Raw genomic sequence first — 22,536 nt, 5'->3', positions numbered from 1 at the left:
TCCTGCCCTTCCCTCAACCATGTCTCTGTGCTGGCTACAAAACTGAGGGAAGTAAAGGTGAAAATTGCAGTAACAAGGGCCATAATCTTCCAATCTTTCTGGCATGAAAGGGTGCTGCTGGAGGACTGAAAATGTTACCCACTTGTGAAAAAATAGGTCCAATGAACCACAGATTGGTCAATTTACCCTCAGCGGAAATCTTTAAGGAATGAGAATCAGGAATAAAATTGAAATCACTTGCAGAACATGAACATGGATTTCTTAAAGACAAATCATATTTAACTAATTTGATTGAGTTATTTGATGAGATAGCAGAGAAGGCCGATCAGAGCAAAGCAAATAGATAAATTACCATACAAAAGACTTGTCAAAATACTTGAAGCCAGTGGAAAAAACAAAAGCAGCATAGAAATGAAATGAACAGAATTACAGGGAATAGAATAACGATGAATGGTTGTTAATAAAACTTGATAATGGTATATAGTCGTGTTCCCCAGGACTCAGTAGGATGATCACCATTTTTGTCTTTCAATGCATGTTTACACTGAATGCACAGTGTCTGTTTCATGTCGCTATGAATCGACCTTATTTGAAAATCCCACATTGAAAATTGCTCGGCCCAGCTGGGATGAAACCTAGCCTCCAGCTCAAACGGATAAAACAATTTAGACCCTATACAACCATGTACTGAGTTCTGCATTCAAATCCATTCCGATTCAATTGGTTGATCTGTATTTCTAGTCGTGGTTCTTGGGGTAATAACTATGATGAAACAAAATAAACATGCAGTGCGTGCTGGAAGCCTGAAAGAAAAGTCAAAATTCTACAAGTACTCCGGTGAGGCAGTAGCTGGAGGGAAGTAATCGAAGTTGACGTTTGACAGTCTACACCACGAAATATCTGGGAATAAAATTGTCAATGTAAGAACAGAACTGGAGCGAAGTGGGCTGAAAGGCCTGGTTGGCGGCGGGGGGGTGTTAAACAGTCGCTGACCGTGCAAGAAAACAAAGCTGGTAAGCCAGGAGCGCATGGTTAGGGTATGAGCAGCAACCAAAACCCGATTTAGTCACGGTCGGTACAACTGATAATCAAATATGAAAGGTGACTAAAACAAAAGATTCACCATGGCAAGAGAGGTGACCAGTGAGGTCAGAGATTAAACAAAACAATGGATGGAAGTGGATTCATAACAAAGGAGCAGAGCTGCTCCTTGAGTTCTGGATCCTCTCAGTTAACACAGAGCAGCATTGAAAGATTTAAATTGTACGCCCCAAAATACTGACCTCTGAAACAATTTCACTGATCAAATTTGAAGGCTCTTGCAAGAGGAAGATAGCAGAAGCACTGGTCCGAGGAGAGTTCCAAAAGCAACATCTGAGCAGTCGATGAATGGGCCGACGTCAACGTGCATTGTGGCATGACGTCAACGCGCGTGCGTGCCCCAGTCTGTACCTGCGCAAACTGGGCAGAAGCGGGTGAACGGCAACGTTCCCATAATGTCATCGATGAAGAGTACCGCGCATGTGCGGGCAGAGGACGGTCTCTGATAGGACAAGTGATTATTTCAAAACTTGCATCATTACATCAGGAAATGCTGGACCGTCTCAACAGGCCTAACAGGCCTGAGGAGTCCCGAACTAGATGTTATACTTCGGGGATAAGGAGCAAATCTTATAGGACTGAGGTGAGGAGACATTTCTTTCCTCAAAGAGTGGTAAATCTGTGGAATCTGCTACGACACAGTGCTCCGAAAGCTCGTGGTTGAAACAAACCTGTTCGACTTTAACCTGGTGTTGTAAGGCTTCTTACTGTGCTCACCCCAGTCCAATGCCAGCATCTCCACATCATGACCACACAAAGTAGATGAGGCCAAAACGTGTAATTTTAAGAAGGAATTAGATGTAGGTCTTTGGGGCTAAAAAGATGAAGGGATATTGTGGAAGGTGGGATCAGGGTATTGAACTTGATCAGCTTTGAACATAATGAATGGCGAAGCAGGCTCAAAAGGCCAATTTGGCCTCCTGGTTCTATTTTCAATGGTAGCATCGGAGGTGAGAGAAGGGAGCTAACGTTGCAAGTCTGAATGCTCAGTGCTAGAAATAACTGAAAATAGGATGTGACTTAGACTCGTGGGGTTAGGGCGAGAAGCAGTGGGGTTGGATAGAGGGCAAGCGATAGATGGAGATTGACAAAGATGTGGACAAAAAGACAAAGGCACTGTTGATGCTGGTGATAATAAGAAAAGTGCTGATACTGGTACATTAAGAGATCAGAATGTGTTAATGGCAAAAGAAAGGTAAGCTGTGTGTAAGGGCAACCTTGAACAGGATGACCTTGTCAGGTGGGTTGGGGAGAAAGTAGTGATCGGAAAACTGAGCGATGGAAGAAATGGAAATAAATCAATCAAGGCAAAAGAATTAAAAGTGAGGTGAAGGCGCAGGAGAGAGTTCACACTCTGAAGTTGTTTAACTTGATGTCAGGTCCGGAGGACTGCAACATGCCGAATCGGAAGATGGAAATGCTGTTCCTCCAGTTTGTGTTGGGCTTCACTGGAATATTAAAGCATGCCAAGGACAGAAATGTGGACTTGGAAACAGGGCAGTGAGTTGAAATGACAAGCACAGGAAGGTCTTGATCCTGTTTGTGATGGACCAAATATGTTCTGCAAAGGGGTCACCAGTCTGCATTTAGTATCTCTATGTAGAGTAGACTGCATTGGGACCAGCAAATCATAGTAGCTGTACAGTGGAATATGAGGCCATTCAGCCCATTCAGTCTACGCCGTCCCTCCAAGGGAGTTGTCTACATAAGTAAGTCCAATGCCCCGCCCTGCTCCCATAACTCCATCTAATCTTTGGATACTTAGGGGCCACCAACTCCAGCACAATAGCACCACCAAACACATCTTTCCATCACTCCCCCGGCAGCATTCCACTGGGACCATTCCCTCTGGAGCACCCAAGTCCACTCCTGCATCACCCCCATGTCCGTCTTTGATCTGCTGCAATTGTCCAGTGAAGCCCAACGCAAATTGGAGGAACAGCACATAATTTCCCGATTAGGCATGTACAACTCTCAAGATCCAACATTGAGTTCAACAACTTCAGACAGTGAACTCTCTTCTCCATCTTCAACCTGCTTCTCTTTCTATCAATTTATTTCCATTTCTTTTATCGCTCTATTTTCCCTCATGCACCACCACACAAGGGCCATTTCTTTCATCGCTCTATTTTCCCTCATGCACCACCACACAAGGGCCATCTGTTCCCATTCAATGTTGCCTTTTGACACACTGGTCACCTCTCTTCTGCCATTAACAAGGGGGTCAAAGGCTATTAGAGGTCGGCAGAAATGTGGGGTTGTTACAGTCAAATCAGCCACAATCTTATTGAATGTTGGAGCAGGCTCAAGGGTTTGGGTGGCCTAATTCTGCTCCTAATTCATATAATCAGTCCACCTTAACAGATGTTATGGTGAGGAACAACTGCTCAATCATTGTTTTCAACAGTGCAAGGATCGTCCTCCCTGCTCCCCACTTATCTGGCTTGCTCAGCTTACTCCCAGATGAGTTATCTTATCCTAATTAATTTTCTTTGTTGGATTAACATATAACCCTTCCATTGTTGATATTTGAAGCAATTCTTTCAGCAATCTCACATGGCCTTTCATGTCCAGAATAAGTAACAATAATCATTAGCCACATTTCTGTATTAAGCACTGAAACTGGTTAACCTGAATTGTAGCTGTGAAGTAAGTAAAGTCGCCATAGTTCCAGATGACCATTGGTTGCTTTCACCTTTGAGGGGATAGAGCTGACTGGTGGTGATTTAAACCGAGGGTCACCAGTCTTCAGGCGAGGGGCAATGTTGAGAAGCCAGACCTTCATGAATAACCTCAGATGTTAGAGGAGTTGAATCCACTCTGCATGACAAACCAGCAACTGAATTAAACTGCCCCCCAGCATTTAAATTTGCACCAGGGTTGATTGAATATGGACCCATGTGTTGGGAGCAGGAGTATGCCACTTGACCCCTTGAGCTGCACCATTCAAGAAGATCATGGCAGGTCTGATTGTAACTTCTTGCTTATTCATGATAATGTTTCACTACTGTGTTTATCAAGAAGCTACCGACCTCTGCTTTAAAATATTCAAAGACTACTTCCACTGCCTTTTGAGGAGGCGATTTCAAGACTCACTACCCACTCAGGAAAAACAAATGTGAAAGAAGTACAGGAATACTGCTGGAAAGCTAGTGCTGGAATGTAAAGACAAATTGATACTCTTGTCCAGTCAATAGATCAGTGTTCTTCAAAGTCGGGGGCACGACCTGCAGGTGGGTCGCGGGCGGGTGTCGGGAGGGTCGCAGAGCCATTGTCCGCGGCGCTCCCGATCGCGCAAATCACCGCGCAGCAGCCGGCTTTTCATAACGCCGGCTGCAAGCGGCCAGGAACATGTCAAAAAATATTCGCCAGCATTGCGCATGTGCGCACGATGATCGGCGCGCATTCGCAAATCGGACACACATGCGCAGTGAGAGTTTTTTTAAACGGTTGTCGCTTTTTCTTTTACAAGTTCTGTAGTGGTTTTTATTCATTTATTTTATTCGTTTAATTTTTTTTTCATTTGTTTTATTCATTTTATTTTTTTTACAAGTTTGGGGGGATTTTTTTCATTTATTTTATTCATTTTATTTTTTTATACATTGGGGGGAGTTTATTCATTTATTTTAATCATTTTATTTTTTTTTTACAAGTTTGGGGGGGTTTTAATTCATTTTTTTCATTATTTTACTCATTTTTTTTTACAAGTTAGGGGGGGTTATTTGATTAAACTTTACAGGAAAAAAATTCAGAACTTTGGACAGATGGAGATTCCATACTTTCCGACACTGGAAGGCTTCGCCTTCATCCAACAGGTTCCATTGGAGGAGCGTGTACGAGGTCCAAAGGAACCCAAAACCATTCCCATCATTTTTGTCAGCAGCAAAGAAGGTAAGAGAAAATAGTGGGTCATGCAGGTCGGCTGGCGTGGTTCACGAAGGTCAGCCGGGTTGGGTCCCGAAGGTTAGCTGGTTGGTAAAAATGGGTCCCCAGAAAAACGTTTGAAGAACACTGCAATAGATGGAACTGACCAAAATCTGTCTGATGTATCAATTGCACAGTAAAACAATTCCTCTGGTGGAAGAATCAAGAATTCGGGTGGTGGAGAGAGGAGGTTGGTTCGGGTGGGGGGGAGGAGGAGGGGTCATGTTAAAATTACTGCTCAAGCATTTTGGAGTGAAATCAGGAACAAATTTTTCGTACAAAGGATAGTAGAAATGTGGAACTCTCTCCCTCAAAAGACTGCGGATGCTGGGGTCCAGTATTGTTATATTTAGATTTTTGTTCGGTGACGTGTTTCAAAGTGTAAGACGAGATGGGACTGCTTGTTTTCCCTGTGCTGCAGGGCATGAGCTCTAATGGCAGGGTATCTCAATTACCCAACGTATAAAAGATCAGCCAATATGGCACTGACCAGAATAGGACCCGGTCAGGATCTACCGGGTAGTGTACATGTAGTTTGTAAATAAAACTTTTTCTTACTTTATGTTTCTTACTAAATGTTGATCAAGCCAGCAATGGCCACTTCCAATTAGTAAAAATATCATCACAAATCAGAAGCAATTGCATTGATATATTGCAGTTATATAAAGGATGGAACAGTGGTTATCACCACTGTCTGACAGCGACAGGTACCTGGGATTGATTCCAGCCTTGGGTGATGGTCTATGTAGAGTTTGCACGTTCCTGTGTCTTCATGGGTATCCTCTGGGTCCTCAAGTATCTATCCACAGTCCAAAGATGTGCAGTTTAGGTGGATTGGCTATGCTAAATTGATCTAATTGATCTAATAGGATCCAAAGATGGCAAGTTAAGTGGGTTTACGGGGTTTCTGGGATAGGGCAGTGAGTGGGCCTCGGTAGAGTACTCATTTGGAGGGTCGGTGCAGACCCAATGGGCATGATATGCTTTGGGTTCAAACAAAAATGTAAACAAAGGTGGGACGGTAGCACAGTGGTTAGCATGGGTGTTTCACAGCGCCAGGGACCTGGTTTCGATTCCCGGGTTGGGTCACTGTGCATTCTCCCTGTGTCTGATGGGTTTCCTACGGGTGCTCCAGTTTCCTCCCACAAGTCCCGAAAGATGTGCTTGTTAGCTGAAATGGATATTCTGAATTCTCCCTCAGTGTAACAAAAGGCGCCGGAATGTGGCGACTACAGGATTTTCACTGTAACTTTATTGCAGTGTTAATGTAAACCTACTTGTGACAGTAATAAAGATTATTATTATAGACTCCCAGATAGTCAGCTGAAAATTGAGGAGCAAATATGTGTGCAATTCGCAGAAGTATGAAAAGATAATAATAGTGGGTGATTTCAACTTTCCCAACATTAACTGGGACAGTCATTGTGTTAAAGGCTTAGATGGAGCAGAGTTCATAAAATGCATACAAGAGAACTGTTTAGCTCAACATGTTGAGAGTCCAACAAGGAATGAAAAATGAAATGAAAATGAAAATCGCTTATTGTCACGAGTAGGCTTCAATGAAGTTACTGTGAAAAGCCCCTAGTCGCCACATTCCGGCGCCTGTCCGGGGAGGCTGGTACGGGAATCGAACCGTGCTGCTGGCCACTTGGTCTGCTTTAAAAGCCAGCGATTTAGCTCAGTGAGGTGCAGTGCTAGACATGATTCTGGGGAATGAAACCATATAGGTGGTTGATGTTACGGTGGGGAGCATTGTAGTGATAGCAACCACAAAATGGTGCAATTTAAGTTTGTTATGGACAAGGAAATTGACACATTGCAGAAAAAGGTCTTAGATTGGGGCGAGCAGACTTTAGTAAAATAAGGCATGATCTGGCCAAGGTAGATTGGAACAGGTTACTGGTGGGGATATCTACAGAAGAGCTGTGGGGATGTGTTTAAAGAGGAAATGGAGAGAGTATTGCCCAACATTTTCCCTCTAGGGTTATAGAAAGGAGAAACAAGACCATGGATGACCTGAGATATTCAGGATCCAATGGGAAGGCGAAGAAGGAGATTGCAGGGACCCTGATCCAAATTTTTAATTCTTCTATGGTCATGGGAGAGGTGCCTGAGGACTGGAGAACCGCAAATATGGTCCTACTATTTAAGAACAGCTGTTCCCCTTAGTTGAAAGGTTGGTTACAAGGGGACACAAATTCAAGGTGAAGGGTGGGAGTTTCAGAGGGGATTTGAGAAAAAATGTTTTTACCCAGAGACGGTCTGGAACGCACTGCATGGGAGGGTGGTAAAAGCGATTTGCCTCACATCTTTTAAAATGGATCTGAATGAGCACTTTATCTGTCTTAACATTCAAGGCTATGAGCCAAGTGCTGGAGTTCTGGCAAATGGGATTAGGGTTGGCAGATCAGGTGCCGTTCGTGCAGTAGTGCAGACTCGATAGACCGAAAGGCCTTTTGTGCACTGTATTTTTCTGTGACCTGATTCTCTTATAAACCATGGTTTGGCCAGGCTTCCTCTTTTATCTTTGCACCAGACAAATGAACAATTGTTGCAGTTCATCCAAGTACTTTTTGGGGGAAAAAATATTTTTATTAAGGCATTTATAACACATTGGTGCCCACACTGAAGCCCTCTCCACCCCCATATGCTTCCACCACTGTCTGCTCACCCTCAGGGCAGCCACTACTACTGGGCTTGTGGAGCACTGAGCTGGCGAGTACGGCAGAGGTGCCGTTTTCAGTGCCCCTAAACTTGTGCCCCGACATGAGTCTCCACCTGCTCCCACACCGATCCCTCCCTCACTACCCACTTCCTGACCATTGCTATGTTCGCCCCCCAATAATAGTTTATAAAATTCGGTCGGGCCAGCCCCCCCTTGAACCCACTCCAGCAGTACCTTCTTGATCCGTGGGGTTTTACCCGCCCACACAAACCCAGACAGAAATCACTGCATTCACCCTCTTGAAGAAAGCCTTGGTGTAAAAATAGGAAGACTCTGAAATATGAACAGAAACCTCGTCATTTTCACAGTCTACACCCTCCCTGCCAGTGACAAGGGAGCCACATCCTACCTTCTAAAGATCTCCTTCAGCTGCTCCACCAGCCGAGCCAGATTCAGATTTGGCTTGTGCAGCTGCTCCCACTCCCATGCCACCTGGATGAGCAAATACCGAAAGCTCCCCCCCCCCCCCCCCCCCCCCCCACCAACTTGAACGGCATCTCTCCCAATCTATTTTCCTGTCCCTTGCCGGGACCGGGAAGACCTTGCTTTTACCCATATTCAATTTGTACCCTGAAAACTGGCTGAATTCCACTCGGATCCCCATAATCCCGGCTTCTGCTTCGTCAACTGGTGCACCACCATCCTGCTTGCCTTCTCCCATATTCGTACACCACACCACTCGCCCTTCTCAGCTGCCCCATAGACAGCATCCCAAAGTCCAACTGCAGCTTCTGCAGCTCCTTCAGCAGTCTCGCCTCCGGGGCTTCTGCGTACCTCCTGTGCACCTGAAGGATCTCCTCCGCTAACCTATCCATCTCCACCTGTTCCGGCTTCTCCCTGTGTGCCCGTATCCAGACAAACTCCCCTTTCACCACTGCCTTCAAGGCCTCCTACACCATGGCTGCTGAAACCTCCCTGTGTCATTTATCTCCAGATACCTCCAAAAGGCCTCCCTCACCCACTCACACACCTCTTCCTCCGCCATCAGCCCCAGATCTAACCTCCATTACGGGTACTGGCCCTTCCCCCTTACTCACCTGCAAGTCCACCCTGTGCGGGGCATGATCAGACACAACAATCGCCGAGTACTCAACGTCCACCACCCCGGCCAGCAATGCCTTATCAAAAATAAAGAAGTCAATTCGGGAGTACACATGATGCACATGGGAGAAGAATTAATATTCTTTCACCCTCGGCCTCTCAAACCCCCACGAATCCACCCTCCCATGTGTTCCATAAACCCCTTTCGCTCCTTCGCTGCCGCCGACACCCTCCCTGACCTCGATCCAGCCTTGGGTCCATAACTGTATTAAACCCCCCCCCACCCCCTCAATAATCAGCCGATGCGAGTCCAGATCAGGGATCTTCCCCAACACCCACCTCATGAACTCTACATCATCCCAGCAAGGAGCATAAATGTTCATTAGCATCACTGGCATGCCCTCCACTTTCCCACTCACCATAACATACCTTCACCCCCTCCCGCACCTCATCAGGCCCGCCCTCGGGCACTTACCATCATGGATTGTCCCTGTATCACCTTTTAGAACTCCTTCCCCTGTCAGCAGTTCACCCCCCAACAGAAAATAACAACCCCAATCCCCATCCACACACTAACCACCTGCTCACCGTCACTGCACTTCTGTGAACTAGCCCTCCGAGCTAGCCTGGTAGCCCCCGCCCATGACGTCTAGCATCCTAGCCCTCACAGATGCCCCTCTGCTCAACCTTCCTTCCAGTGCAAACTTAACCCCCAACAAACACCCCAAAAAGAGCAACCCACCATCTCCCACCTATAAAAAAACAAACCCAAAACAAAACAACCACCCCAAACACAGTGCAAAAGTGACCCAAACAAACCCCAAAAGAACAGAACAGGAACATCTCTCAAGTTTAATGTCCTCCTTCGCATGCCAGGTCATTGTCTCCAACAAACTCCATCACCTCCTCCGGTGCCCAAAATAGTTCCCGACCTTTATATGTTACTCACATGCACGCCCTTCTTAAAGAGGGCAACCTTCACCTTGTTGAAACCCACTCTCCTTTTGGCCAACTCCGCACGCAGGTCCTGAAAAACAGCTCACTGCCTTCCCAGGTACAGCACGTTGTTTGCCTGGCCCACCTCAAAATCCGTTCCTTATCCAAGAAGTGGTGCAGGCGCATCGCCATTGGCAGCTCGTTCCCCTGTGGCTTCCTCATTAACCCCCTGTGTGCCCGGTTCACTTCCAAGGGCCGAATAAATACCCCCTCCCAGCATCCGTGCCACATCTATTTTCTTTGTTTGTTTTTTCATAAATTTAGATTACACAATTCATTTTTCCAATTAAGGGGCAGTGTAGCATAGCCAATCCACCAATCTGCACATGTGGGGGCGAAACCGATGCAAACACGGGGAGAATATGCAAACTCCACACGGACAGTGACCGAGAGCCGGGATCGAACCTAGGGACCTCAGCGCCATGAGACAGCAGTGCCAACCACTGCCACCATGCTGCACCCCCGTGCCACATATGTGCCAGCATCCGCGCTCTCACTGCCCTCCGGCAGACCCACGATCCTTAAGTTCTGCCTGCGCGATTGATTCTCCAGATACATAGAAGATCAGAGCAGGAAGAGGCCTTTTGGCCCTTTGAACCTACTCTGCCATTCATCACGATCATGGCTGATCATCCAACTCAAGAGCCTAATCCTGCTTTCTCCCCATAGCCTTTGATCCCATTCTCCCCAAGTGCTATATCCAGCTGCCTCGAATATATTCAAAGTTTTAGCATCAACTACTTCCTATGGCAATGAATTCCACAGGCTCACCACTCTTTGTGTGAAGAAATGTCTCCTTACCTCTGTCCAAAATGGTTTAACCTGAATCCTCAGACTGTGACCCCTGGTTCTGGACACACCCATCATTGGTTACATCTTCGCTGCATCTACCCGATCTAGTCCTGTTAGAATTTTATAAGTCTCAAAGAGATCTCCCCTCATTCTTCTGAACTCCAGCGAGAACAATCCCAACCGAGTAAATCTCTCCTCATTTGACAGTCTTGTCATCCTCCACTTTCTCCTGCAGCCGCCTTGTTGATCCTGCATCAACCCCATCTCTGCCGCCATCGAGGCAAGCTGCTCCTCATGTTTCCCCCACCGCCTCCTCCACCTTCTGGATCGCCGGGCCCTGGGCCTCAAATCTCGTCTCCATGCGGTCGATCTTATCGAGTCCACCACCTTGGCCAGGTCATCCAAGTTCTCCTTCCTCTGCTGGGCAAACTTCTCATGGACCACTGAGCGGGCTGGATCGGTCCCTGACCCATAGCCATCTTCCCCTGTGTTGCAGGCACCACACCAGCTTTCGATGATTGTTCCCTCCTTTCTGACCACTTCTGGTCCACAAATCCACACACCGGTGGGACACTCTCTCTCGTGCCTCCCCTCCTGCACCCTTTACAATCGCATAGCCCAGCCGTTAGCCGGGCAAAACGTCCACCACGAGCGGGAGCTACTAAATGTGCGACCACTCACACCATGGCTGCCACCGGAAGTCCCCCCCAAGCACGTTTTGAATGTTTATCATTGCCTGTTCACCGTCACCCCTTTCAGTAACTTCCTCCAATACATCACAACAACTAACGTCTCATAACATCGTAGTTTCCTTTATTTTTATTCAGTACCCCAGTCTCATAATCAATAAGGTAATTCTGCATCTTGATGAAGAATTCAATCATATTATGGTCGCTCATCCCCAAGAGGCCTTGCACAACTAGATTACCAATTATTCCTTTCTCATTACACAATACCTTGTCTGGGATGTTCTGTTCTTCAGCTGGTTCCTCAATGTATTGGTGAAGAAAACCATCCTGTATACATTACCAGGAATTCCTCCTTTGCGGAGACATTACTCATTTGATGTGCCCAATCTATGTGTAGTTTAAAGTAACCCATAATTACAGATGTTTCTTGTACCATGTGTCTCTCATTTGCTGTTTAATGCCATTCCCAAAATAACCACTACAGTTTGGGGACCTATACACAACCCCTATTAATGTTTTTTGCCCCTTGGTGTTTCTCAGCTCCACCCATACAGATTCCACATCATCGAAGCTAATACCCTTTGTCACTATTGCATTAATTTTCTCTTTAACCAGCAATGCCACTCCCACCGCCTTTTCCGTTTTGTCTGTCCATCCAAAATACTGAATACACCTGGATGTTTAATTCCCATCCCTGATCACTCTGCAGTATTATGACTATAAATCTGACTATATTGTACCCGTTTACATCTATTTGGCCAATTAATGCACCACATTATTGTGCCTTAATGAGCGGAGCATTCACAAACCCTTGAGGCTTGTCCTTTTAACATTCCTTGATCTGTCCCCATAATTTTTCATTGTGGCCCTGTTTCATTCTGGCCCTTGATTTCACTGCCTATCATTTTTCCGATTCCCCTTTCTGATTTTTGTTCTTGCCAATGGTTCCCCTCCTCTGGCTGCATGCATAGGTTCCCACCCATCTTCCTTTTTAGATTAAACCCTTCCCAACCACTCTAACAAATACTCGACTGAGGACATCAGTCTCAATCCTGCCCAGTTGTAACTCATTCAGTTTATATTGGTCCCATGTTCCTCAGAACTGGTGTCAACGTCGCAGGAATCTGAAACTCTCCACAGTGAGCCCCATATTCAAATGATATATCCTGCTATTTCCACTGTGACAAGCACATGGCACTGATGGTGACCATGAAATCACTACCTTTTGAGGTCCTACTTTTCATTTTACCTCCGAACTAACTATATTGTGCCTTCAGGACATTATCCTTTTTTTACCTATGTCTTTTGTATCAGTGCATTCCATGACCACTGCCTGTTCATCCTATCCCTTCAGAATGTCTTGTAACTACTCAGAGTCATTTTTGATCCTAGCACCAGGGAGGCAACATGAATCTATGGAACTGCCCAGTGAAGCAGTTGAAGCGCCTTCATTAAATGTATTCAAGATAAAGATAGATCGTTTTTTGAAGAATAAAGGAATAAAGGGTTTTGGTATTTGGGCAGGAAAGTGGAGCTGAGTCCAGAAAAGATCAGTCATGATCTCATTGAATGGCAGAGCAGGCTTGAAGGGCCAGGTGGCCCACTCCTGCTCCTAGCTCTTATACCATCCTGGAGTCTCGTTTGTGGCCACAGAGACAGCTATATTTGCCCCTTGCAATTGAATCCCCTCTAACTATTGTATTGCCAAACTTTTTACTCCTCCCTGCAGCAGATTTGGCTGCAACAATTTGGCTGTTGCTGCTTTCCCCTTTGAGGCCATTTCCCACAAATGTATTTGTAAAGCCTCAGGCGAGTGACCATTCAGAAGCGACGATGGTAGAAGAAGTTAGATTTATTTCCTTTTATATTTAAACCTCATAATCCCCAAAGGGCCTCTCGGGCCTGGTCCTACTTCCCAGCAGTTTCTGGATTAAGGGGCCACATGGACTCTGAGGTTGCGGAGCATGGGGGCAAGAGCTCAAGCACCCAGAGGAAACCCACACTGACACAGCAAGTAGTGCAACACCCTAGAGTGGAATTGAATCTGGGTCCCTGACTCTGAGGCAGCAGTGCTAAACACTCGTTGGTAGACTTCATACCTGGTCTGAAAGGAGTATTTTATGAGACAATTAAAGAGCTCATGTCCTTGGCAACTGAAAGCACAGCAGCCAATGATGGAGCAAAGGGATTTGGCGATGCAAAGAATGCCAGAGTGGGATGTGTGCAGTGCTCTTAGTGGGGTTATCACTGCAGGAGCTCACAGCAACAGAGAAGGGGGAATTCAATGTAAAGATTAGAATGATAAAATTGAAGATTTCTTGGACCAGAGGCTCATGTAGCAATTTGGTAACAGATACGTACAGTTCACTGTCTGGCCTGCAGGAAGAGGCAACATTTCTATCCAGAGAGAAAAACACAGCGTGACAGCAATCATCCACTTCACAGACTTCAGCAGTCAGATTACAGGTTCAAATGTGAATGGCTAAACAAGACACACAGAGAGATGTTACACAGAGATTGGAAAATCTCAAGAACAATCGTCTGCCAACCGTCTCCAGAATCGACAATGTGAAAATTAAAATAAAATTGGGAAAAGAAAACTTGAATGAGGGGAAAGCTTGGGCTCAGTTTCTTTTTCTGAGTTATCAGTTGAGATGCACCATCTGAAAGGGCAGTGGGAGTCAGATTCAGCACTAACTTCCAGAAGGGCATCAGATAAATACTTAAACCATAGGAATTTGCAGGGCTATGAAGATGAGACGAATGAGCCAGCGTTCCAAATGGATTATGTCCATGATCTATCATTCTGTGACTTGAGGTCCAGGTTTGCCTTCAACCAATTTGACTGGGAGATGACTGAACTGAGCAGGTACACGGGGTGGTATGAAGGTAGCGATCATTTGAAAACCATAAGAGGCTCTGGATAATTTGCAATTCCTTTCTCTCCTCCTGACAATGAGATGGGAAGATGTTAATCAGCCTAGGATATTAAATAAGAAGTCTTACAACACCAGGTTAAAGTCAGTGGCTTTTGGAGCACTGAAACAAACCTGATGGACGTTAACCTGGTTGTAAGATGTCTTACTGTGCTCACCCCAGTCCAACGCCGGCATCTCCAAATCAAGGATATGAAGGTATAGGGGCAAAGAGAAGTGGATGCAGTGGGCTCGAAGATCAGCCATGATCCAATTGAAAGGTGGAATTAGCTCGATGGGCTGAATGTCCTCTTGTTCCTCTGTTATTGTTAACAACGCCTACGTCACCACTCAAAGCCCACGGTCACGGGGTCACCGCCGTCTGGAGGACCGAGGAGCGACGCTGCTCGGGCACACCCAGCGGCGCCAGGCCCAGGTCAGGAAATCCAGGCAGCCCTCTGGAGGCCAGTCCTTCCCAGACACCTCAGCGACCCAGTGCTCAGCAGATCCACCTCAAACCTTAAGAGACTGCGGCCATCAACTTCAGACCTGCTGGAAGCGTGGCCCGTTACTAAGGTAACGCTACTTAGAGACGGAGCTGCGCGTGCGCCGCTTAATAGGCGGATGACGCAAAGTTGTATCACGTGACGGAAAGTAGCTGCTCAGCTGAGTGCGAGTTTTCAATCAAAGGAACTAGTCATTGAACACTCGGCGAAAAAGACTACTGCAAATGCAAAATGTTGTTCTGAACTGCAAACATAAATATGCAAAAAAGCAGACTGACAGGAACAGACAGAAAAATATCAATGTAGCATTTTGAAATAAAAATCGAAATATACGACGTGACGTAGTGCTCTCAGAGTGTTCTTGCCACCATCAGGAGTCTCATGATACTCCCGATTTTACGGATAAAATTAACAGAATCTTTGTGACTATTTAAGACGCGTTGCGCTGGATGCCCGAATGGAACAGCAAGTGAGGTAATGGGAGTTGATGTAAATCAAAATAAAGAGGGGAAAAGTGCTTTTGACCGATGTCGGGATGAAAATACAATGGAGAAGCAGGTTGGGTATTTTTGTTATTCATTTACGGGATGTGGGCGTCGCTGGCTCCGCCAACATTTATTGCGCACCCCTATCTGTCCTTCAGAAGGTTGTGCTCAGTTGCCTTCTTGAACCGGTGCAATCCAGTATTTTGACCCAGTGACAGCGAAGGAAAGGTATTTTCAAGCCAGAGTGGAGAGTGATGAGGAGGGAAACTTCCAAGTGGTAGTGTTCCTAAAGATCTGCTGCACTTGTTGGCGCTGCTGCCTCACAGCGGTGAGGACCAGGGTTTAATCCCGGCCCCCGGTCACTGCCGTGTGGAGTTTGCACGTTCGCCCCGTGTCTGCGCGTGTACCCTCCAGCTGCTCCCATTTCTCCCTCAGACCAAAGATGTGCAGGTTAGTTGGATTAGCTATGCTAAATTGCTGAATGGCTTCCTTCTGTACTGCAGGTGTTCTATGGTTCAATTTCTCATCTGGACCCTCAATTTTTTATTTGGAGCACCCAATTATTTTTTCCAATTAAGGGATAATTAAACATGGCCAAACCAACAACGCTGCACATCGTTTTGAGTTGTGGGGGTGAGAACCACACGAGCACAGGGAGAATGTGCAAACTCCACATGGGACAGTGACCTGGGGCTGGGATCAAACACGGGTCATCAGCGTCGTGAAGCAGCAGTGTTAACCACTGCACAAACTGGACACTCTGAATACATATTCTTTGTGTAAATTCTTTTTGTTCATTTCTAAAATAGAACCAGATTGGCGGACAAAGAGAAAGTGCAAACTGACCCAAATCATCCAAGGATGGAAATGAACCTGCGTCCCTGGCACTGTAAGGCAGCAGTGCTAAATACTGTGCCACCTATTCAAAAGAACATTATGGACATTTCAAAGTGGCCATGACATAAAGTGCAATGGTATTTCAGTTGTCCACACAGACCAAGTTGCACTCTGAGCCGTTTCAGCACATTTGTAATGTAATATTCACTGTATACAAATTATATGTGAGTCATATAGCCGGAGAGGTCCATACAACTCCCTTCCCCTCAGTTTACTATGACTGAAAGGTTTTAGACAATGACATTTCCCCACTGGCCCTCTGCAGCACCTACCCCAAGCTTTAATACATCCCTCAGCATGTAGTCCTGAGTTTTTCAATGTTCCAGTCTGCAACACCCAGTCAGGGACAGCTCTTTGCACTAGAAGACCAACAGGTTTTTGGTGGATCAAAAAGCATAGTTGATGATGCTCCAGCAAGAATTGCTGTTAGCCTCAGTATGCATCCCTGGTAACAGCCGCTGGAGCAGGGTTTTCTAAACTCTGGGTCCTGACATGCGGGTAAGTTATGGCGGATGTTGGGAGTCACGGAGCAATAGGTCATGTCAATCATAGGAGAAGCGCCCATCAGCCGCGACCAGCTTTTAAGAATGCTGGGCATGACCAGCCTTTAAAGACAAATTATGTTGTCTTGCATCCAGAAGCAGCATGACATGTCTGGCAAGTACACTGATATCCACCTAGTGGAGTGGTGCAACAACAACAATCTATCCCTCAATGCCAGCAAAATTAAAGAGCTGGTCAATGATTTCAGGAAGCAAAGTACTGTACACACTCCTGTCTGCCTCAATGGAGCCGAGCAGGAGATTGTTAACAGCTTCAAATTCTGAGGAGTGCACATCACAAAATTGTTCTAGTCCACCCATGTCGATGCTAACACCAAGAAAGCACAACAACGCTTATACCTCCTCAGGAAACTAAAGAAATTCCACATGTCCTTTTTTACAGATGCACCATAGAATGGCAACTGCTCGGCCCAAGACCGCAACAACCTTCAGAGAATCGTGAACAGAGCCCAGTCCATCACACAAAGCTGCCTCCCATCTATTGACTGTCTACACCTCCCGCTGCCTGGGGAAAGCGGGCAGCATAATCAAAGACCCTCCCCACCTGGCTTACCCACTCTTCCAAGTTCTACCATTGGCAGGAGAGACAAAAGTCTGAGAACATGCACAAACAGCTTCAAAAACAGCGACTTCCCCACCGTTACCAGACTCCTAAATGACCCTCTTATTAACTGACCTGATTAAGACTATACTCCTGTATGCTTCACCCGATGCTGGTGTCAATGTATTTTCATTGTGGACCTTGTGGTGACTTTTATGTATTTTCTTTTTCTTTTACTTTATTTTCATGTACCAAATGATCTGTTCGAGCTGCTCACAGAAAAATACATTTCACTGTACCTCGGGACACGTGACAATAAACAAATCCAATCCAATCCAATAAAGCACTGTTTACATCTGCGCTTTGGGCGCAAAATCATGGAGAAGAGTTCCTCCATCTTGTAGCTGACAGCAAGCAAGCAACAGCACTGTGTGAAGATGATTGATTGCTTTGGAATAGGAATAAAGGGTGAGGGACGCAAACAGGTTAGGATCTCACAACTGAATCTGCTGGAGAGAGCTTTCAGGAGACTCCACGGCAGGACGTGTGTGAGATGTATGCTGTGCTTCAGGCCCGATGAGCAGCCAACAATGAAAAAACTGAAATCAGGAACAAAGCAGTATAAAACTGATTACTGAGGTGTGACATTGTTAATTGTGCCAATGCAAATCAGGACGCAAAGCCCATGTGTGTTATTTGCAAGGAAGTACTGGTAAATGAAAGTTTAAAGCCCTCAAAACGTCAAAGGCATTTGAGGATAAACCTCTTGATTTTTTTCAAAGGATACAGCAAGAACTTAAATCATCAGCTGAGGTCCTTAGCAGAAATGCAACATTGAATGACAAACCAAGTGAGTTCCTGAAGGCCAAAAAGGCTAATCTATCCCATTAAAGGCAAGAAATAATGATGTGGCCGAAGGTCAGCTGGCACACGTTGCATGGTTCCCAAAGGTCGGCCTCTATGGGTCCCGAACGTCAACCGTTGGTAAAAGAGGTTCCCAGGAAGAACAGTTTGACCAAGAGTGCCCGTGAGCACAGAGCCATGCGACATTGACCTGCTTGGGGTGAACCTCGATTAAAACCACCTCAGCTCTCCATAGACTTTCCAGCACGTGTCATTTTTATGTCCTCACTGCCTGGCTCAAAGCCTCGGGCATGCAGTGAGATTTCCATTCTGGCACCTTTGAATACGCAGTTCAAAGATAATCGTTTCCGGCGATTAATGTTTCGAATCCTCCAGCCCCTATTTTTGTAGTCTATCAAATGAAATAATGGCATGAATGCGGAAAATTATTGACGAACGTCAATGGATTCGCTTTTCCTTGAAACAACATTTAAGTGGCATTTACTTAGCGCAGTTAACGTAGCTATTATGGAGTCCCGGGATCGGATTACATCAAGTTCTAAAAAAGCAACAATTTAGGAATAATATTGGAATGCTGGAAAACGGGTTGTTTGTGTGTCAGAGTACAATTTGAGAATAGATGTATGGGTGTGTGTTTTTTGTGTGACTGTGTTTATGCGTGTTGTGTGCATTTAGCAGTCAATGAAAATAAAAGAAGAGGAAGCAAAAAAAAAACTCTCGGTCGGAAGTGCGACTCAGCGAATCAATGAAGAAAGGAGACAGATCCAGATAAACAGGCCGACAGATGAAGAACTGCCAGAAAATAACATAAACACCATGCACCGTGTTTATTGAATTATAATTAGTACCGTCGGCACCGCTTACTGCAGCTTTCCCTGGTGGTCTAGTGGTTAGGATTCGGCGCTCTCACCGCCGCGGCCCGGGTTCGATTCCCGGTCAGGGAACAACGATTTTACCAATTGTTTGCGCCTTTAAAGAAAGAGGACAGTTCCACAGGCCGGCAAATGTTTGCCAAGTGAGTAAGCTGTGAGGTTAAGCTGCTAAACTCTACCAGATGTTAGCATTTAATTTCTTGGCCTCAGCTCAGAGGAAACTTTCAAGAAGAAACAGCATTTTTTGATTCGTTTGCACTTAAACAGCTTGAGAAATATTTGACTGGGATACTTGTACCCTCGACGGTGAAGATGGATGCTAAATGCCCGTCCACTTCATTCAGTCATTAAATTTTACAGAGCCTAAAGAGGCCTTTCGGCCCATAATGTATGTGCCGGACATCAAACACGGATCGTCATTCCATTCTCCAGCGTTTGGTCCGTGGACTTTTGTGGTATGGCGTTTCAAGCGCTCAACTAAATGTGTCTTAAAGTTGTGACGATTTCCGACTCTACCACTCTTCCAGGCAGTGAGTTTCAGACCCTCCTCACCACCCTCTGGGTGAAGGGTTTTTAATCAAATCCTCCCTAAATCTCCTGCTCGTCACCTTAAATATATGCTCCCTGGTTGTTGAGTCCTCTATTAAGGGCAAAAGTTTCTTCTTGTCTATCGAAATCCCTCATTATATTGTACACCTTGATGATGTCCCGCCTTGGTCTTTGCTGTTGGTCAGTGGTCGGTTCGAATCCAAATACTGTTTATTATCTAACTTTCTTTAACTCCTAAATCAAGGATGGAAGCGATCTTTATTGCAAGAATAAATATTTGTGTTGATGACTAAACCGATTTATTCTTCAATATCTAACGTGGTCATGTCTGTGTTTGATGCTCCAGCATTCAAACCCACCTCTTTTCGGAGACTGTTCGCCCATCCACAACCAGAAACCTTCCTTTAGATCTGTCCATCTATTTGATTTGCACTTTACAGCGGTATCTCCGAATGTAACAATCCGATTTCTGTTAAATTTCTTCTTTGACCAGTACCGTCCAGCATGTCACGTCATTCAAATGTGTGACCACCAGACACAGAAGCGCTGCCAAAACAGGGTTGGATTTCGGAAGGTCAGCCAAACGATGGCTCGGGACATTTACTGAAAAGTTAGTGGTGCGGTCAATACCAACCACATGTTATTTGCATTGTATTCAACGTCTTTGGTTCTCAGTATTTAGCATTTGAGATGGATGCGTGATTGGTTGTCAAGCTGGGACAGCGCAGCGAGACGGAAATGATAACAAAGTGAATTCTATCTGTTGAAATGGGCACTGAAGGTTCATCGAATACTGCGGATTCTGAATATACCGAGCAGGGTTGACAACATCTGGAGAGAGATAATGTGTTAATATTACAGGTTTATGAGTATATTATTAGCTTTGTTTCAGGTTTATCATTGTAATCATCATCCTGTCCGAGGATATCTGTGGAGAGAGGTGTGCAGGGGTGACCGTTTCAAATGGCGCCGCTCGCCTCAAACTCAGGTTATGTAGAATCCCTGCAACATTTTGCACGTTTTTTTAAATCACGGTACCGTTTCTAAATTTACAAAGGCGATGTTGTTTTTAATCCTGCACTATCAGCGCCAAAGCCAAATAAACTGCCTCAAACAAATCTACACACCCAATTCTCACCATCAGATGCAATTTACAGAGAGGTCTGGGCAGAGAGGATGGACGTGTTTTCAATCCCTCGGAAGATGTCAGAGAACTTTCTGCACGTATTCTCTGCGTACAGTAATTATACAAACTGTTCCCCAGGCTGTTTTAAACGATTCCTACGAAGCTGGAGAATGTGAAAGAGAATAATCAGAAAATTCTCAGCAGCAGTGGCAGCACACGGTGGTCTGAAAAGGTCATAAACATGAAAATTACATTAACCTCGAATGCTGCCCGACCTGCTGAATATTTCCACATCTGCAGTATTTATGCAGAACAGCAGATTGGACGAGGTTTTCAAACAAAACTCCACGCAACATACCTCCCAAAAAAACTCCACACAATAAACGACGCAGAACCTGATGTAGCCATTCAATTCGCTCCATATTGAGCTAGAAAGCCAAAAAAAATGAGAACCAATAAAGCAGTTTGTTTTCTCTGCTCAATGCAAAACCTTAAAGTCAGCACTCATTGAGGAGTAAAGTCATCTTTGATTTATCAGTCACCATCTTAAACTCAGCTGATCCATGGTTTAGTGCGCAGATTTTAAAGCTGTAGTCGCTGATAGGACGTGTGTCGAATTTTCAGATCGGTATTGGCCAAAGGACCCGTAGACGCAAACGTTTTGACAAAACATTTTAGAAAACAAGTTGTGATGAGTTCACAACATTCTCAAAATGCATATGGTAGGTTAGGTGACTGGGCTAATATTTTTCCGATTGAATGCAATGTGGGCAAATGAGTGGTTCTTCAGTTTGGTAGGGAAAATCGAAAAGCAGAACCTGATAGCCGTCCTGTAGCCACCGAAGCTGGCCACTTCCCGACATAAAATGGAACATTGAGTTGCATGCAGGGAAAATTGGACAATGACAGAGAAGCAAGCAGGTTGCAGAACCTCTCTGTGGATTCTGTCTGTGAAGAAACCTGACAGCATAGAAACTAACAAGCTGCGCATATTAATTGAGCGATTCCCGGTGATTCCCCGGCACAATGGACACAATTAAGAATAACAAAGGCCAAGCTAGACTCTTCGGCGCCAGCAGGAGTCCCGGACAATAAGATACAAACAGCCCCAAGAACCGCCCAGTGATCGAAGAACAGCCCCGTTATTGGGGAATTTCAAATCAATCGATTGGGAAGAGACCCAATCGATTACTAGTTTATAGAGGGACCGCCCAGATGGGCGCGAAACCCAAAACAGTATAAGACAGAGACCCCGACCCCAGCTCTCTCTCTTAGCCGGCCCTCCCAGCAGAACACCTTTGCAGCAGTTCTCCAGGAATGTGAACGTGAGAAGGAGAGGCCTGGCCAATTGCTACGCCGACCAGTAATGTCATACAACGCACGCTACGAGAGTAGACACTCCTGACCCCTTCAGTCCACACCAACTGGAAGCCTGCGGATCCAGGACAAAGCAAGAGGCCATTGTTCCCTGATCCAGCAGTTCCCTTTTGTCAGATAAGTATTGGCCTAGTAGTGGTAGGAACAGTTTAGTGTTAGTTTTATATGCATGAGTGGCAAATAACTGTGTAATAATAAACGTGTCTTGTTTGAACTTACTAACTGGTGTATTGAGTCATTGATTTGAACTTGAACATTGTGCTGGTATCATCAAGATACCTGGCGACTCTAGAGTTTAGGAATAAAACAGAGCTAATTGAGTGTTAAGCACACTCACGCAAAACGAGCAACATTTAGTGGCACCCCAGATGGGACGACTAGAAGTGGCCCCCCCACTCCGAGGGAACCCAGCAATTTGAATCAGAAACCTAATTGGGAAAAGAAAAACCACACGTGTTCAAGTAGTTCACATCAATCCTCACAATTCTGAAGTGTGTTTTTGCATGCGTAACTAACAGGGTTATAAGGTAAAACCGAGAGATTTTTGTAGCGACAAACTGTCGGGAGTTTATA

The 22,536-nt window shown here is 45.5% G+C and overlaps 1 long non-coding RNA gene and 1 other non-coding gene across 2 annotated transcripts; both read left to right on the top strand.

Moving 5' to 3' along the window:
- Window positions 1-1,470: 1,470 nt before the first annotated feature.
- On the top strand, window positions 1,471-18,753 carry LOC119976109. Its single transcript, XR_005462872.1, has 2 exons — window positions 1,471-1,684; window positions 17,017-18,753. It is a non-coding gene; the product is annotated as an uncharacterized LOC119976109 (long non-coding RNA).
- Window positions 18,754-18,911: 158 nt separating this feature from the next.
- Window positions 18,912-18,983, top strand: trnae-cuc. The gene has a single exon. It is a non-coding gene; the product is annotated as a tRNA-Glu (tRNA).
- Window positions 18,984-22,536: the final 3,553 nt, after the last annotated feature.

This window comes from Scyliorhinus canicula, chromosome 13 (assembly GCF_902713615.1).
Source record: "Scyliorhinus canicula chromosome 13, sScyCan1.1, whole genome shotgun sequence".
In the NCBI taxonomy this organism is placed as follows: Eukaryota; Metazoa; Chordata; class Chondrichthyes; order Carcharhiniformes; family Scyliorhinidae; genus Scyliorhinus; species Scyliorhinus canicula.
This window is presented reverse-complemented; position numbering and strand designations above follow the sequence as displayed.